This window comes from Danio rerio, chromosome 4 (genome assembly GCF_052040795.2).
Source record: "Danio rerio strain M-AB ecotype USA chromosome 4, GRCz13ab, whole genome shotgun sequence".
Lineage (NCBI taxonomy): Eukaryota > Metazoa > Chordata > Actinopteri > Cypriniformes > Danionidae > Danio > Danio rerio.
Window position 1 is genome coordinate 69,567,274 of NC_141024.2, and position 17,994 is coordinate 69,585,267.

The 17,994-nt window shown below is 41.1% G+C and overlaps 6 non-coding genes across 6 annotated transcripts; 1 reads left to right on the forward strand and 5 right to left on the reverse strand.

The window, feature by feature from the left end:
* Window positions 1-1,661: 1,661 nt before the first annotated feature.
* On the forward strand, window positions 1,662-1,735 carry trnat-agu (transfer RNA threonine (anticodon AGU)). The gene has a single exon. It is a non-coding gene; the product is annotated as a tRNA-Thr (tRNA).
* Window positions 1,736-5,477: 3,742 nt separating this feature from the next.
* On the reverse strand, window positions 5,478-5,559 carry trnas-aga (transfer RNA serine (anticodon AGA)). The gene has a single exon. It is a non-coding gene; the product is annotated as a tRNA-Ser (tRNA).
* Window positions 5,560-5,677: 118 nt separating this feature from the next.
* On the reverse strand, window positions 5,678-5,750 carry trnak-uuu (transfer RNA lysine (anticodon UUU)). Its single transcript has one exon. It is a non-coding gene; the product is annotated as a tRNA-Lys (tRNA).
* Window positions 5,751-6,496: 746 nt separating this feature from the next.
* Window positions 6,497-6,578, reverse strand: trnas-aga (transfer RNA serine (anticodon AGA)). The gene has a single exon. It is a non-coding gene; the product is annotated as a tRNA-Ser (tRNA).
* A 118-nt stretch (window positions 6,579-6,696) lies between these two features.
* Window positions 6,697-6,769, reverse strand: trnak-uuu (transfer RNA lysine (anticodon UUU)). The gene has a single exon. It is a non-coding gene; the product is annotated as a tRNA-Lys (tRNA).
* A 765-nt stretch (window positions 6,770-7,534) lies between these two features.
* Window positions 7,535-7,616, reverse strand: trnas-cga (transfer RNA serine (anticodon CGA)). The gene has a single exon. It is a non-coding gene; the product is annotated as a tRNA-Ser (tRNA).
* Window positions 7,617-17,994: the final 10,378 nt, after the last annotated feature.

Sequence of the window (17,994 nt, forward strand, 5' to 3'; positions counted from 1 at the left end):
CAATCTGACTCCAATTTAAATGATCATAAAATTTAGATTGTATTTCTAATTGTGAGAACGGATCACATTCATCATTTATGATTTATCCGATATTCTAAATTGTACGTTCATTAGGGACCAACATCGCTCAGAGTTCCACGCCCCGGGTTTGCGCTTCTTCTCACGGACAATATGTCGACACTCTGAAAATAGTCAGAGGATGCAGGATTAACTATATTTGAATAAGCTGGTCGCATTAACTCTTACCTAGTCTTAAAAAACCAGATCCTTAGCCAAGCCCATACAACTTGCTACTTCCAGTGGTTGAATGACTAAAAGGTCTACATGTTATCGGCACGCTATGGCTAACAATAATCAAATCCGCCTATTAATCAATTCAATTATGCCATACTATAAAGGTAATGAAGACTCCTCATAATCTACTGGATACAATGAAATCGCAAAACTCCAGAATTAATCAAAACTTAACATTTTATTTGTCAGGAAAAATTGTATTCTGCCAATTACATAATAAATCATCAGGAAGCCAATTCAGAGATGAGACTGTAACAATACAACATCCATTAATCAAAGATAAATCAAAGAGTTAGAGATGCATACATGACCAGAGAAATACATTGCAGCATAAGTCTCAATAAGTCTCAGAGATGCTGCAATGGGGTGTCTTTTTACAAGATCTCCCCCGTCCTAAAGCACATCTTACCTTATATACTCAAGTCAAAACAAACAGCCATAAATTCAAGACAATAAAAGTGTCACAGAAACCCTGGCCTGGTGAATTTGAGGACTTAACCATCTCTGAGGAGGGAGAGCATCTTATCAAGATCTTATAGAAGTCAAAAACCAAATCAACATGTACTAGTGAACTATTACTGTAAAATTAAGACCACTTTACCAATCACACAGAGACATTTAAAATGATACCAAACATGAATATAACGCTGCAAGATACACCATGTTAAAACCTTGAACATTTTATGTGAAATGTGCTCTGATCAGCAAGTCGCTTAAAGGTCAAGAAGGGAGGCTTGGGGTGAAAGTAAAGGATGCATTCCTGCATTCTTCCCTGCTGTAGTGTAGCTCTGTTTCTCCAGTCTGTGTTTTCATTGTCAGCTGTGATTTGAATAGAACAGTGGAACAGTTGGTTTCTTCATCACTTCTCTTGTCTAATGAAATTTCATAACAGTTCTCAGGGTCTGATTTTTTAGATCCTTACAGAATAGTGCGACAAATAGAGTTAATTGCTTGCCATTTTTACACTTGCTGTCTTTTTTTAGTCTCTGTGTGCAAAAACGTCTTGCATCCTTTTCAGCGTTGGCGCTGTGGCTTAGTTGGTCAAAGCGCCTGTCTAGTAAACAGGAGATCCTGGATTTAAATCCCAGCAGTGCCTAATCTACAGGTGCCAGGGTTGCTTTTTGTTAAGAGTAACGAGTGTTACGCAGCGGGATGTTAAGCAGTAGGTTTCTTAACAAAACTCAAATCCTTAAGAACGCTGCTCGTTCAAGAGGGCTTTGGACGATGACTTTATATAGCATAGTGTGGTAATGCCTAACCAATTGGACTTTAATATTTCAAGTCCAGACATTCACACATGCAGCGCTACCGTTGTTTGTTTGTTTTCTTTTTTCGAATTAAACAATTGGCCCCTTTCACAATCATTTGGCACTGTGGCTTAGTTGGTCAAAGCGTCTGTCTAGTAAACAGGAGATCCTGGGTTTGAATCCCAGCAGTGCCTTAGGTTGTTTTCCGCTTTGGCCGAGGGAAAATCTTACCCGTCTTAGGGAACCCCCCTTCGTGCCCATCGGTCAACTGCCACTCACACTGCAAGCTCCTGTGCAGGCTTCCTCCTTGATTTAGAATTTTCTGCAAACTTGGGAAAGCGCAGTCAACAACCATGAAAGCCATTGAGACTACCTACTAGAATTTAAACATTGAGACAGGTTAATCAAACACTTAAATCAACTGAATATCAAGCTGAGATTATTCAGGGAGTTTAGATATCACCCTGATCCATTCAGTGTCAGGGTCTACTACCTCAGTATAGCCATCAGGCCCTGTATATGATGGTGGAGACTAAGGATAAGACAAAAGTTACAAACAGTAATAAACCACTGAAGACAAGACAATAAATTTCTAAACAGTAATAACAACTGTTCAAATTAATTATCTCTATAGCTCAGCGGGTATATTAGTGTTTTTCAAAATGCGTTTAACAAAAGCATTTTCATTCACTCATTTCTCTGTTCACTTAGTCCCTTTATTAATCCGGGGTCGCCACAGCGGAATGAACTGCCAACCTATCCAGCACGATTTTATGCAGCTGGTGCCCTTCCAGCTGCAACCCATCACTGGGAAAACAAACAAAAGCATTTTGCAATCTCTTATTTGTTAAATTTGATTTTTAATTACTAATACCTCCATGAGTGCATACAAATTAAAATGTAGAAACTCTGTATTCATTCTAACATTTCATTTGCATCTGTGTTTTGTGATTTCCAACTGAGCACTGTGCTTATCAATTGTTATGGAACAGGCAGATATCAGCTCTTAGCTGACATCTAATGAGAGAGAAAGAGAGTTTTGAGCAATCCAGAATGAAAATGCATGTTTACTGAATTTAAACATACATTAAACATAACATTAACTTCAATACATAATTTTGTTGTAATATCTTTTTACTTAAGCCCGTCCTAAAACATATAAAACAGAGTTGACATGCATTTTCAAAGTAATGCTGTTACAGTCAACAATAGTTTTAGATCTTTCAGGGGTTAACTGCATCCATCAAAGTATTATTTGAAACCCCCATTTATGTTACATATATATTATTAAAAATATATAAATCCAACCATGAAGCTGCTTGTTTGCACAGACTTACATTTTTATTCAGACATGTCTCTGTTACTTTTACAGCCAAAACCAAGCTCATGGTGAGGGCCAGACCAAGATAACAGTGCAGTCACACAGAATCTTATCTTCTAAGACAAAACCTAAGCTATTCCTTATTACCATAATGTTACTGTCAGTTTCTGTGCTTAGTTTTTGCTACTAGACCCTCAATATTTAGAGTTTAGCTTTTAAATGACAATTAAATGCCAAAGGAATACTTTTTTTTCCCTAAAATCAGTTCTAAAATAATTTTAAACCCAAGAGCTTAGCTGAGGCATTTACTGCATTCTGCTCTCATCTGTTTCTTTTTATATCCGAGTTCAACACCAAAAGCAAGAAGAAATTGAGAGGGCAATCTTACCAACAGCGCTTGGCTTCTGCTTGATGAATCTGCAAACCATCCCAAGATGTGCAAACTGTCCAGACCGGTCCAATCCAGTTAGGGTCATAACTTTCTCGGGATTGCTCCTGGTGCATCATTGATCAATCGACCTCACCCTGATATTTCTAGGTATCTTGCCTGACTTTTGTGGCCACTACTATCTAATGGATCTCTATTATAATATTATTTGTTATTTTTATTCAATTATTTCTTTCCCTAATAATCTGACCTACACTATTCTTATGGCATGCCTTTTGTCTGTGATATAGTTAGATAGCAGTGGTGGAACTAATTACAATCTTGGGTTAATTTAGTCCACTACTAAATAAAAACCAGTCCAAGTTTTATCCCCGAGAATGTCTTAAAACACACCCATCAACTGAGTATTTTAACTCTGGGTGAAGGACAAGGTACACCCCTCAACTACTGTTACACTTATAACTTATCACTATAGGTGTACCGCAAAAATGCACCAGCTCGCTAAGGGATTCCACACAAATCTACCACAAATTACTGTGAATCCACCGGCGCCTTTCATTCACATCTGAATGAGAAACCAACACTTTCATTCACGTCTGAATGAGAAACCATCACTTTCATTTATGTCTAAATGAGAAACCAACACTTTAATTCACGTCTGAATGAGAAACCAACAGCGTTCCGTTACTACCCACTACTTCACAGACAACCCCTAGTCTATAATTTTTAAATCTTCCTACCTTCATTTTGTTGATTGATCAATGGTGTTACCAGTAAACAAGTGCCCGCATCCTCCACCAAAACTCTAGGGATAGTTTACAGTTTAACCCAAAGAATGACCAGTCTGGTAGATGAAGAAGAGCCAGAGTCAGAGATTTAAATAAATAAATCAAGTTTACTGAAGATAGTTTGCAGTTTCATTCGCAGAAGCCAGCTTCAACACTCGCAATGAGTTCCTAGGCCGCTCTGCTTACAATCACCAATCAATAACAATTATGCTCTCACATAACGTCATTAATTGTGTCATACATATTTGGTGTTCTAACCTGATTGGTTAAAACACAGATAAACTAGGAACATTTGTACGTGGGGTTTGTTCGTACAATTCTGAACAATATCTAAACATAAACATCAGACATCCTTTAGACTGATTAGAGCTGACTCCAGACCTGTGAAATGGATCAACAATCAAATAGAACACACACACACAAAGTATAATCTGTTTCTTATCCAAGGCTGACTGTACTGTTAGCCGTCTTTATCGAAACTAGTTAAAAACTGGTATAATCTACATTCAGGCAGTTATATTCTTACTACACAAGTTCTATCTTGAATAAAAAGTAGAATCACTTTAAAAGATTTAACCGTAAAAATAGCAAAATCACTTTAGACATTTTAGACAGTATTAACTCCTAGAAATAACAATAGAAACAGTTGTTTCCCGTTCTCAGCCCTCAGTTCCACTCAATGTCTCCGTGACCTCTGACCTAGTTGGGTGGCTCCTGAAAATAGGTATAAAGAGACAGGCAAACGCACTGAACATTCTTATATTAAGCAATGTGTTAACTTATTCATTAATTAAAATCAATTCACAGTTAAATACTGAGAAACAGGATGATGAAAAGGATAAACGTTGGTCCATGATGAGATGGACTGGAAAACAGAAATCCGAATCCTTCATAGGAGACATTAAATAGATCAATGATAACTGCAGAAGGTCTTTCTGCTGTTGTGGCAATGAATGGACAGTCAACAATTAAAAAGATTCCTTCCATGCCTTAGAAGCGTGACTTGATCAGTACTTATCTACACAGCATGCTGGCATCAAAGATCCTATTTCTCATATCGAATCCCTAGTCTTCCACACTTTAGTAAACGTAAACATTCAGGAGGTGCCATTAGCACAGCCTGCACTAAAAGGAGACTGAAGATTATGGATGGCAACACAGAGTGCAACACCAATGTCGCCTTGAAAAACATGCCATGACACGGATTTGAAGCAGGGTTGCTGCAGCCACAATGCAGAACACTTACCACTATACAATCACAGCGAGCTACAGGACAGCCGCTGTGGCTCTTGTGTGGTATGTTCCTCCATGTGATATGCCCCTTTCTCTTCAGTGAGAACACTCTGTTGTTTTTCTCCTCCTACCAGCACAACGCTTTTCCCAAGAAACAATGGAAATGCAAACAATTGATGACTGCTGCAATTTTAAAACGGGGAGGACGTAGTCAGCAGGATTCGAACCTGCGCGGGGAGACCCCAATGGATTTCTAGTCCATCGCCTTAACCACTCGGCCACGACTACAAGACTGCCTATACTGCCATTTCTTTATGCCTAGTACACATATTGTGCATCCAGATGAAACATTCATCAAGCGATAGCTCAACGGCAAAAGCTGTGGCTCCACAAAATGAGCTTTACACGCCCGAACAGGGACTTGAACCCTGGACCCTCAGATTAAAAGTCTGATGCTCTACCGACTGAGCTATCCGGGCTCCACAACAGTAATTTACAAGTCGGCAAGGTTTGGGTTGTGGTCGGCGCAGACCTTTACAGTACACTAAAGTTTACCGTGAGATGGGGTTTTAAGCTTATGGTTGGTGTGGATGTTGCTAAAACACGACAGGTTACTTTGAGGTTGGGTTTATGGTTGTTGTAGGTGTAGACATCAGTACAACACAATAGTTTGGACTTCATGTCATGTAGGAGACATTAAATAAATCAATGATAACTGCAGAATGTCTTTCTGCTGTTGTGGCAATGAATGGACACTCAACAATTGAAAAGATTCCTTCCATGCCTTAGAAGCGTGACTTGATCAGTACTTATCTACACAGCATGCTGGCATCAAAGATCCTATTTCTCTTATATCATATCCCTAGTCTTCCACACTTTAGGAAACGTAAACATTCAGGACGTGCCATTAGCACAGCCTGCACTAAAAGAAGGCTGGAGATAACGGATGGCAACACAGAGTGCGACACCAATGTCACCTTGAAAAACCTGCCGTGACCCGGATTGCTGCGGCCACAACGCAGACTACTAACCACTATACGATCACGACGAGCTACGAAACAGCCGTTGTGACCTATGTGTGGTATGTTCCTCCCTGTGATGAGCCCCTTTCTCTTCAGTTAGAACACTCTGTTGTTTTTCTCCTCCTACCAGCACAACGCTTTTCCCAAGAAACAATGGAAATGCAAACAATTGACGACTGCTGCAATTTTAAAAACGGGAAGGACGTAGTCGGCAGGATTCGAACCTGCGCGGGGAGACCTCAATGGATTTCTAGTCCATCGCCTTAACCACTAGGCCACGACTACAAGACTGCCTATACTGCCATTTCTTTATGCCTAGTACACATATTGTGCATCCAGATGAAACATTCATCAAGCGATAGCTCAACGGCAAAAGCTGTGGCTCCACAAAATGAGCTTCACACGCCCGAACAGGGACTTGAACCCTGGACCCCCAGATTAAAAGTCTGATGCTCTACCGACTGAGCTATCCGGGCTCCACAACAGTAATTTTCAAGTAGGCAAGGTTTGGGTTGTGGTCGGCGCAGACCTTTACAGTACACTAAAGTTTACCGTGAGATGGAGTTTTAAGCTTATGGTTGGTGTGGATGTTGCTAAAACACGACAGGTTACTTTGAGGTTGGGTTTATGGTTGTTGTAGGTGTAGACATCAGTACAACACAATAGTTTGGACTTCATGTCATGTAGGAGACATTAAATAGATCAATGACAACTGCAGAAGGTATTTCTGTTGTTGTGGAAATGAATGGACACTTAACAATTGAAAAGATTCCTTCCATGCCTTAGAAGCGTGACTTGATCAATGCTTATCTACACAGCATGCTGCATCAAAGGTCCCGTTGCTCATATCATATCCCTAGTCTGCCACACTTTAGGAAACGTAAACATTCAGGACGTGCCATTAGCACAGCCTGCACTAAAAGGAGGTTGGAGATTACGGATGGCAACACAGAGTGCAGTGCCAATGTCACCTTGAAAAACCTGCCGTGACCCGGAGTTGCTGCGGCCACAACGCAGAGTACTAACCACTATACGATCACGACGAGCTACGGGAAAGCCACTGGCCCTTCACTCTCTGTCATATGTCTTTAAAAATTGAAGGCCCCCAGAGCAGTCAGTTAGCATGCGCTGCCATTTTATTTTTGGTGCTTTTCCCTTCCAGCACAACCCTTTTCCCAAGAAACAATGAAGTTGCAAACAATCATGGAATGTCACAAACTAAACCCTGCGCACTGCCTGGACGTAGTCAGCAGGGTTCGAACCTGCATGGGGAGACTCCAATGGATTTCGAGTCCATCGCCTTAACCACTCGGCCACGACTACAAGACTGCTTGGTCTGCCATGTCCTCATGTCTAGTACACTTGTTGTGCATGCAGATAAATCTTTCGGCAAGCGACAGCTCAACGGCATAAGCTGTGGCTCCACAAAAAGAGCCTTACACACCAAAACAGGGACTTGAACCCTGGACCCTCACATTAAAAGTGTGATGCTCTACTGACTGAGCTATCCAGGCTCCATGGCTTGGCTGTACAAGCAGGCAAAGTGTTGGGTTGTGGTGGGCGCAGACCTTTACAGCACACAAAAGTTTACCGTGAGGTGGGGTTTAGGTTTATGGTTGGTGTAGATGTTGCTAAAACACAACAGTTTACTGTGAGGTTTGGGTTAATGGTTGTTGTAGGTGTAGACATCAGGGGGGTATTCCAGAAAGCTGGGTAAACTTACCATCTGCTAAACCCTGAACTCACGGTTGATTTACCCAAAACCTGCTTACCGCGAGTATGTTGGTTCCAAAACAGGTGATAAGAGTTAGTTAAATCAACCTCCTGAAGATAACCGCGGGTTAATGCACGTGCACGGCACACACCTGAAGGCATTTTCAGTAGATCGCCGAATTCACGAGTCACCATAGAAAGTCACGGTGAGAAAAAAGGCAACGCAGAGGCGAAGCTGGAGGTTTTAATCACAGAGATTACACATTTTCCCACCTGTCAGATCATTGCCCAGAATAAACTGAACTCCCTCAACTGGAAGATCAGAACACACTCCAACACAAACATTTCCCGTCACTAATTCAGTTTGCAAATATATCATGTGCAGGGGAACTGTAACACAGCCTGAACCCACCCCCCTTAGTATGACATCAGAACCAGTATAAGAATCGGATAACAAATTTAGAGTGCTTCGAAGCATCAAAGACTGAACTGAACCGGTGTCCCTCAAGATAGTTATTAGTTTAGGAACACTTTCAGCATCATGTGACACCCACCCTGACAGCATAAAAGGTTCAAACCCCCTCTGGTCTGAAATATAAATCTGTCTCCTCTGTAGCTGCACGTATAAACCCCACACTTTTAGGTTTAACTGACACATTTTTCTTTTTCCAGGCCTCACAGTCTGTTATCAAATGATTAGCATCCAAACAGAAAAAACACACCCTACCGTCCCCGGAGCGGTTTTGAGGAATCCTTCTATTGCTGAACCCAGCCCCTCGCCCTGGTTTAGCAGTGTTATTGATCCAACCTCTGACCTGCATTTCAGGACCCTGGACAGCAGCCCTATCAGCACCTTTGACCACAAGAGAGAAAACTGTTCTGTGTGCTAATACAAACTCATCTGCCTTTACAGCAGCTGAGGACAGAGACACTACTTTTTGTTCATTCAAATGAATAACAAGATTCTCAGACACGGAGCTCTTAAAGTCCTCTAATAAAACTTGCTCTTTCAATTGCTCAAACGTTGTGGTTTTATTTGAAGCACACCATTTATCAAATAAAGTTTGTTTTTCCCTTGCAAACTCCACAAATGTTTGTCTGTCTGTTTTCTTGTGAGCTCTAAATTTTTGTCTGTATGCCTCCGGCACTAGCTCATATGCACGGAGGACAGTCTGTTTAACAACGTCATAAACAAGACTCTGTTCCACTGGCAACGCGGAGCACACTTCCTGCGCTTAGCCAATTAATTTACATTGCAGCAGAAGAGCCCACATCTCCTTCGGCCACTGCAATGTAGCTGCCACACGCTCAAACGCAGTAAAATAACTGTCTACTTCTGCCTCTCTAAATGGTGGAACCAAATTAATATATTTAATCACATCAAATGCTGGCAAACTCACAGGATCAGTTACGGCAGCAGCAGGACTAGATGAGGCTAGTGCAGGGCCACTGGGTAGCTGAGCAAATGACGGAGAGGTAGGTGAACGTATCGGAGAAACCCCGACCTGCTGAAACAGACCACGATCTCTCTGAAGTCGTTCTCTCTCTATTTCCAGCTCTAGCTCCTTTACCCTAAGCCTTTTACTCTCAGTCTCTGCCCATTTAACTTCCAATTCCAGTTCCTTCAACTTTATTGCCAACATTGGATCTGACGCGGTCACCGCAGCATTAGGCTGCGCTTGCGCTGAAGACAGTAACATACGTGGCTCGGCGGAAGAGAGCGGTGCAGATAAAGGCTTCTCGTCGGCCGTGACCGGCGAAGCAGCGCTCGCTTCTGCACGCTCTACCGTTTCGGCAGGTAGAATTTGTTGCAAAACTAATTCATCATGTAGATACTTGTTAATCGCTTTTTTAGACTCATTCTGTGACACGGGAATTTTGAAAAAATTAGCAATTTTAATTAAATCATCTTTGCGGCAGCGATTTAATTGTTCCACGTTCGGAGCCAGTGTAAAAGAAATCAAGTCAAACTCCATAATCCAACCCGAATTATTTTTCCCACAGCACAAGAGAACAGATAGACAAAAGTTTGACTTACCACCCACATGCAGTCAAGACAGTTGGTTGAAACAGCTGACACAGAGTCGATATATTCCAGTTTCTGCAAACAGTAAAATACATAAACTATTTCCTCTTCTTCTCACAAACCAAAAGACGAGCCCCCAATTTATGTTACGACCTCAAAAATGTCTAGGGCTGAAGTCGAACATAAAAATTATAGAAAAAATAAATAAACAGTTAGCAGGTTTGATTTTTAATGACCTTTAAGGTTCTTTTATTGTGAGAAGGTGGAAAAGGTTTGTATTTACAATAAACAAATAAATGAGCGCAAACAAAAAGCTTCAGGGCTGAGCAAGGCCAAAATAACAAACAAAACATTTACTAACTCCACCCCGAAGATAACTTACCTACTGAATCAAAAATAAATGAAGAAAATAAATTACAAATACTTACAGGAACGGGACAGGACGAGAGAGGGAAAAAGAGAGACACACACAGCAGCACAGAAACAACCCAATCCGCTCTTGCGTAACAATGACAATGTCATCGAGGTACGCTTTACAATTAGACACTCCACTGAGCACTATATTCATTAAGCGCTGAAAGGTGGCTGAAAGGTGGAGCGTTCCGTAGCCCGAAAGCCATCACCGAGTAATTCAGAAAGTCATCTGGCGTCACAAAAGCAGAAATTTCAGCAGCACGCTCCGTCAAGGTTATTTGCCAGTAACCCTTAAACAGATCTAATTTTGTGACAAAACGTGCAGAGCCTACTTTCTCAATACAATCTTCCATTAATGGAAGGGGATACGAATCGGGTTTCGTCATGGCATTTACCTTTCGGTAGTCCGTGCAGAACCGTTGCGTGCCATCAGACTTAGGAATGAGGATACACGGTGAGCTCCACGCGCTTGAGCTCGGGACTGCGAGACCATTTGTGACGAGATATTTAACCTCATCTCTCATTACCTTCCGTTTAGCAGGATTCACGCGGTAAGCACTCTGTTTAATAGGCCGGCATTCGCCCACATCTATATCGTGCTTCAATACTGAAGTTCGTGAGGGGACATCTAAAAATAGTGAAGGGAAACAATTAATTAAATCAAGCATTTCGCTTTGCTGGATATCAGACAAATGCAACAACTGTGACTTTAAAACACTCAGAGCCTGGGAATTATTCAATTTGCCACACGAAATTAAGGACTTCTGCATACTTAGACCGTCTTCATCTGAGCCACTGTCAGAAGTGATCACGACAGCCACAGGAGCGATTACAGAGCTTTTTGACTCCGAATCATCTTCACGACTCACATAATGCTTCAACATGTTAATGTGACACACACGGCATTTTCTACGTCTGTCGGGTGTGCGCACAACATAATTCGTGTCACTCAGCTTTTTATCAATGACATACGGTCCGGAAAACTTCGCCTCTAATGCAGCACCTTGAACTGGCAACAAGACCAAGACTTTATCACCTGTAGAAAACGAACGAGACACAGCCTTTTTATCATAGCGCTCTTTAATTTTTGCCCGAGCATTCCCCAAACTAATCTGAGCTAGTTTACACGCATTGTGCAAACGCTCGCGAAAAGTACAAACATAATCAAGAAGATGACACTCTTGTTTTGGCTCTGAAACCCACGACTCATGTAATAATTTTAAGGGCCCTCGAATATCGTACCCGTAAATTAATTGGGCCGGGCTGAAGCCCAATGACTCCTGGACAGACTCACCGATCGCAAATAACAATAAAGACAACCCCTCATCCCAGTCTTTGCTCGACTCAGCGCAGTATTTACTCAACATGGACTTCAAAGTTTGATGGAACCTTTCTAATGCCCCCTGAGATTCCGGATGGTAGGCACTTGATGTAACGTGTTTGATGTTCAGTTGAGAAAGCACTTGTTTGAACACTCGGGACATAAAGTTTGTGCCCTGGTCAGTCTGGATCACTTTTGGAAAACTGAAGGTGGAAAAGAATGTGATCAGTGCTTTTAAAATAACTTTCGCTTTTAATGAGCGCAACGGTATAGCCTCTGGGTAGCGAGTAGTGGTGCACATGAGGGTGAGCAAATAAACGTGCCCAGATTTTGTACGTGGTAGTGGGCCAACACAATCTAAAATCACTCGTGAGAAGGGCTCATCAACGACTGGAATAGGTTTAAGAGGTGCAGGCGGAATTTTCTGATTAGGTTTTCCCATAATCTGGCATGTGTGACATGAACGACAATATTTTGCAACGTCTGCTTTCATTCCAGGCCAGAAGAAATATCGCAAAATACGATGGTACGTTTTGGTAATGCCTAAATGTCCAGCGACATTATCATGTGCCACACTTAGAACCTGTCTGCGTAAACATTTAGGTACTACCAACTGAAAAACAACATCCCAGCCTACACCATCAGACACTGTAGGAGTCCACTTTCTTTTTAACACATCGTCGTCCCAAAAATAACCAATCGGCTTATTTTTAATCGCCTCAGCAGTTAAAGCGGTAGTTCGGCAACGTGACAAAGAGGAGTCATTCTTCTGTTCAACAGAAATCAGCACCTTATCCACGGACAGCGGGAGGTCATCCAATAGCGATTCAGCACCACAGGCCGTGGACAGCGAATCAGCACCCTGCGTCTCAAGTGTCACATCTTGCACGCTGCCAATAAAAGTGTCAGATAGATCAATCATATCGCCAAATTTACGAGCTTGCGCTCGCGTGATTACACAAGCAGAAAAGACGGTCGGAAATTCAGAAACTAAATCATTAGAATTAACCGTCTCACAAAGAGGATTCTCAATAACCTCTGGATATGGAAGAACTTTTCCTCCGGCTAAATCATTACCAATGATAACAGCAACACCCTTCACGGGCAACTGGTGACGAACAGCCAGTTTCACAAAACCTGTTACCAAATCAGACTGAATATGTATACCTTATGCAGTGGCACTTTCAGAACCCCTTAACTCAATCCCCTGAATAAGAACATCAGGGGCCTCATGTATCAACGCTGCGTACGCACAAAAACTTTGCGTACGCCAGGTTTCACGCCCAGAATCGCTCACGTTTGGATTTACTAACAATGAACTGAACGTGGGAATGTGCGCAGCTTCACGGCAGCTTTCTGGCTGGCGTACGCACATTTTTTGTGCGTGTCTGTTTTATTTCCATTGGCGACTCCTAGAGGCAGTTGTGTTAAATTCCTCTCTACAAAGTGTCTGAGCCTTGCAATGGCAGCTGTATGAGACGGGTTCAGCAGGTATATAAGGTTTCCATACCATACATGTGACCAGCTAAACATTAAAGCACAATTTGCAGCAGTCGCCTGTTTTCCCAATGTAATCTGAGCGATCTACTGCACGCACATTGCTATAAAGACACTATCTGAAGATGAATTTGCATGGCCAATGTTGTTTTTTGGCTTTGTGTTGTGTAAGTGCTAAAAGGCAGTCAACCAGAGCTGAAAAAGGAGCCACACAAAATCGCACTCGTATTAGCCGAGAATCGACTCTAGGTCTACCATGTGGCAGGTGAGAATTCTACCACTGAACCACCAATGCTGATAAGCTTTTACTGCAGCCCTAGTGGGGTGTGATTGCTGCAAGGCTGTTACCCAGAGCTGGAAGAGTAGCAACACAAAAAAGGAAATGCATTGGCTGGGAATCGGACACGGGTCTCAGGCATGGCAGGGTAGAATTCTACCACTGAACCACCAATGCTGATATGCTTATGGTGCTGCCCTAACGGGGTGTGATTGCTGCAAGGCTATTACCAAGAGCTGGAAGAGTAGCAACACAAGAGAGGAATTGCATTGGACAGAAATCGGCCTCTAGTTGCCCGCAAGGCAGGCAAGAATTCTACCACTGAACCACTTATGCTGACCCATGTTCTTCCTTGCCTTTGTGTTGTGTGAGTGCTTAAAGGCCGTCAACCAGAGCTGGAAGAGGAGCCACACAAAACAGCAATTGCATTAGCAGGGAATTGAACCCAGGTCTCCCACATGGCAGGCAAGATTTCTACCAAAACCACCAATGTTGATATGGTTATGCTACTGCCCTAGTGGGGTGTGATTGCTGCAAGGCTGTTAGCCTTCCAGCTGGAAGAGAAGCAACACAAAACAAGAATCAGACCCTAGTCTCCTACATGGCAGGCGAGAATTCTACCACTGAACCACCAATACTGACCAATGTTGTTTCTTGCCTTTGTGTTGTGTGGCTGCCACAAGGCTGTTACTTGCAGCTGGAAGAGTAGCAACACAAACGAGCAACTGCATTGGCCGGGAATCGGACCTGGGTTTCCCGCCTGGCAGGGGAGAATTCTACCACTGAAGCTCCAATCCTGAAACCCATGTTCTCCTGCTGAAGGATTCGGATTTCTGCTTTCCAATCCATCTTATCATGGACCAACGTTTATCCTTTTCTCATCATCTTGTTTCTCATGATTTTTTTTAATTAAATATAATTATTTCATCATTTGAATGAGTATTTAACTGTGAAATTATTTTAATTAATGAATAAGTTAACACATTGCTTAATATAAGAATGTTCAGTGCATTTGCCTGTCTCTTTATAACTATTATCAGAAGCCACCAAACTAGGTCAGAGGTCACGGAGACCTTAAGTGGAACTGAGGGCTGAGGACTGGAATCAACTGTTTCTATTGTTATTTCTATGAGTTAATACTAATCTAAAATGTCTAAAGCAGTGGTTCTCAAACTTTTTTCATCAAGTACCACCTCAGAAAAAAATTGTTTCTCCAAGTACCACCAAAATGAGCATAAAGTAGCGTCGTAGGCCCAATAAAGCAGCTACAACTCTGCACAGTTAAAAAAACGTGGCAGATTACCTCAGAAATATAGGCTATATGTCATATATGGCATATTATATCCATCATCTTTGATAAATTTTGAAATGTGTGTAGCATGTACATGACATATTTCATTCCTCCGCGTACCACTAAAGGAAGCCTCCGTACCACTTGTGGTACACGTACCACAGTTTGAGAACCACTGGTCTAAAGTGATTTTTCTGTTTTTATGATTAATTCTTTTAAAGTAATTCTACTTTTTATTCAAGATAGACTATGACTATGATAAGAATATAACTGCCTGAATGTAGACTATACCAATTTTTAACCAGTTTTCATAAAGATGGCTGAGAGTACACTCAGCCTTGAATAAGTAACAGATTATACTTTAAGTGTGTGTGTTCTATTTGAATGTTGATCCGTTTCACAGGTCTGGAGTCAGCTTTAATCAGTCTAAGGGATGTCTGACGTTTATGCTTAAACGTGCAGTAGGTGATTATCTTCAGAAACTGAATTTCTGAAGACAATCACTAATTTTTGTTCTGGTTAAAAGTCTCTTCACTGTCCAATAGTAATGATTACAGTAAATGATCTAAATGTGTTTATATGTATTTTTATATTCTGGGTAAAGCATAAAACTAAAAAATGTTCATCCAATTAAATAGAGTCGGACTATAATCTCCCATAATTCCGATAAGCAGGTCAGGCTGTCTGTCAGCAAATGTAGATTCGGACTTCTGTGCATCTGTTCACGCATATCCGCCATTAGCGTGTGCCCGTCTGTATAAGCGACCGGTCCCGAGACGGACCGGGAGAAATCAAATGCTGAATTAAAACTTTTAAAAACCTGAATCAATATTGGTGTTGCTTTAGCACAAGGACAACACCATGGCGGAAGTATTACTATTAGAGAGGTAATGTTCTGTTTTAAAACTATTTTAGTCAGGCTAAGCTGATGTTAGATTGTGTTGTGTTATGAATGACTTATATGCACAGACGTGTTGCTCAGCCACTGAAATTTCGCGGTGAAATATTGATGTGATTATTTTCAGTTTCATAAGGTCATTTTACAGCATTGATAATGATTTATAGAAATATTTATATTTAGTTTAACAACAAAACATCAGCAAATAGCGCTTTTCAGCCTAACCTGCTTTATTGAGCTGAAGTTGCTTTTATATTTACGTTTGGTCATTTTTGAACAATGACAGCCTTCCTACACTGTTTATCGCTGCTCTGAATATTCACTCTGAAATAGCGTGTAAGTGTGGCTAAGTAATAAATGTAATTCCTGCATGGCGCTGGCACTAACTAACTGGCAAATGACATGAACTAGTGGGGTTGTCTGTCTGCTGTTGTGACGCGGTGCGCGCGTTCGCAATTTCAGGGGTTGTGTGGCTTTAAATCACAGTCCCTCGCCGCCGTCCAAAGATAATATGCTAAGCGGTTAGCATTTTGGCAGATCACCTACTGCACCTTTAAGATATTGTTCAGAATATACGCACAAACCCCACGTGGAAATTCTCCTAGTCTATCTGTGTTTTAACCAATCAGGCTAGAACACCTATATGTATGACGCAGTTAATGACGTTATGTGAGAGTATAATTGTTATTGATTGGTGATTGTAAGCAGAGCGGCCTAGGAACTCATTGCGAGAGTTGAAGCTGGTTTCAGCTGATGAAACTGCAAACTATCTTCTGTAAACTTGATTTATTTATTTAAATCTCTGACTCTGGCTTTTTTATATACCTGACTGGTCATTCTTTGGGTTAAACTGTATACTATCCCTACAGTTTTGGTGGAGGACGCGTGGCACTTGTTTACTGGTGACACCATTGATCAATCAACAAAAAGAAATGTAGAAAGATTTAAAATATTATAGACTAGGGATGGTCTGTGGAGTAGTGGGTAGTAATGGAAAGCTGTTGGGTTCTCATTCAGACGTGAATGAAAGGCAAAATTTTGTGGTAGCTTTGTGTGGAATCCCCTGGTGAGCTGGTGCATTTTGCGGTACACCTATAACGATAGTAATAAGTATAACAGTAGTTAAGGGGTGTACCTCCTCCACCCAGAGTTTAGTACTCAGTGACGGGTGTGTAAGAGGCTTTTAGGACATTCTCGGGGATAAAACTTGGACTGGTTTTTATTTAGTAGTGGACTAAATTAACCCGAGATTGTACTTAGTTCCACCACTGCTATCTTGCTGTTTCACAGACAAAAGGGCCCGAATCCTAAGAATAGAGTAGGTCAGATTATTAGGGAAAGAAATAGTTAAATAAATAAATAAATTCTTAAATAACATCTTAATCGGTATCCATTAGATAGTAGTGGCCACAAAAGTCAGACAAGAAACCTAGAAATATTAGGGCGAGGTTGATTGATCAATGATGCACCAGGAGCAATCCCGAAAAAAATATGACCCTAACTGGATTGGACCGATCTGGACAGTTTCCACATCTTGGGATGGTTTGCAGATTAATCAAGCAAAAGCTAAGCGCTGTTAGTAAGATTTCATTCTCAATTTCTTGTTGCTTTTGGTGTTAAACTCTGATATAAAAAGAAACAGATGAGAGCAGAATGCAGTAAATGGCTCAGCTAAGCTCTTAGGTTTAAAATGATTTTAGAACCGATTTTAAGATAAAAAATGCCTTTGGCAATTAATTGTCAATGAAAAGCTAAAATCTAAATATTGAGTGTCTAGTAGCCAAAAACTAAGCACAGAAACTGACAGTAACATTATGGGAGTAAAGAATAGCGTATGTTTTGTCTTAGAAGATAAGATTCTGTGTGAGTGCACTGTTATCTTGATTTAGCCCTCACCATGACTTTTGACTTTTGGCTGTAAAAGTAACAGAGACATTTCTGTATAAAAAATGTGCCATGTAAGTCTGTGCAAACAAGCAGCTTTATGGTTGGATTTAAATATTTTTAGTAATATATAAGTAACATAAATGGGGGTTGAAATAATACTTTGATGGATGCAGTTAACCCCTGAAAGATCTAAAACTGTTGTTGACTGTAACAGCATTACTTTGAAAAAGCATGTCAACTCTGTTTTATATGTTTTAGGACGGGCTTGAGTAAAAGATTACAATAAAATTATGTTATTGAAGTTAATGTTATGTTTAATGTATGTTTAAATTGAGTAAACATACATTAACAGTTCTGGATTGCTCAAAACTCTCTTT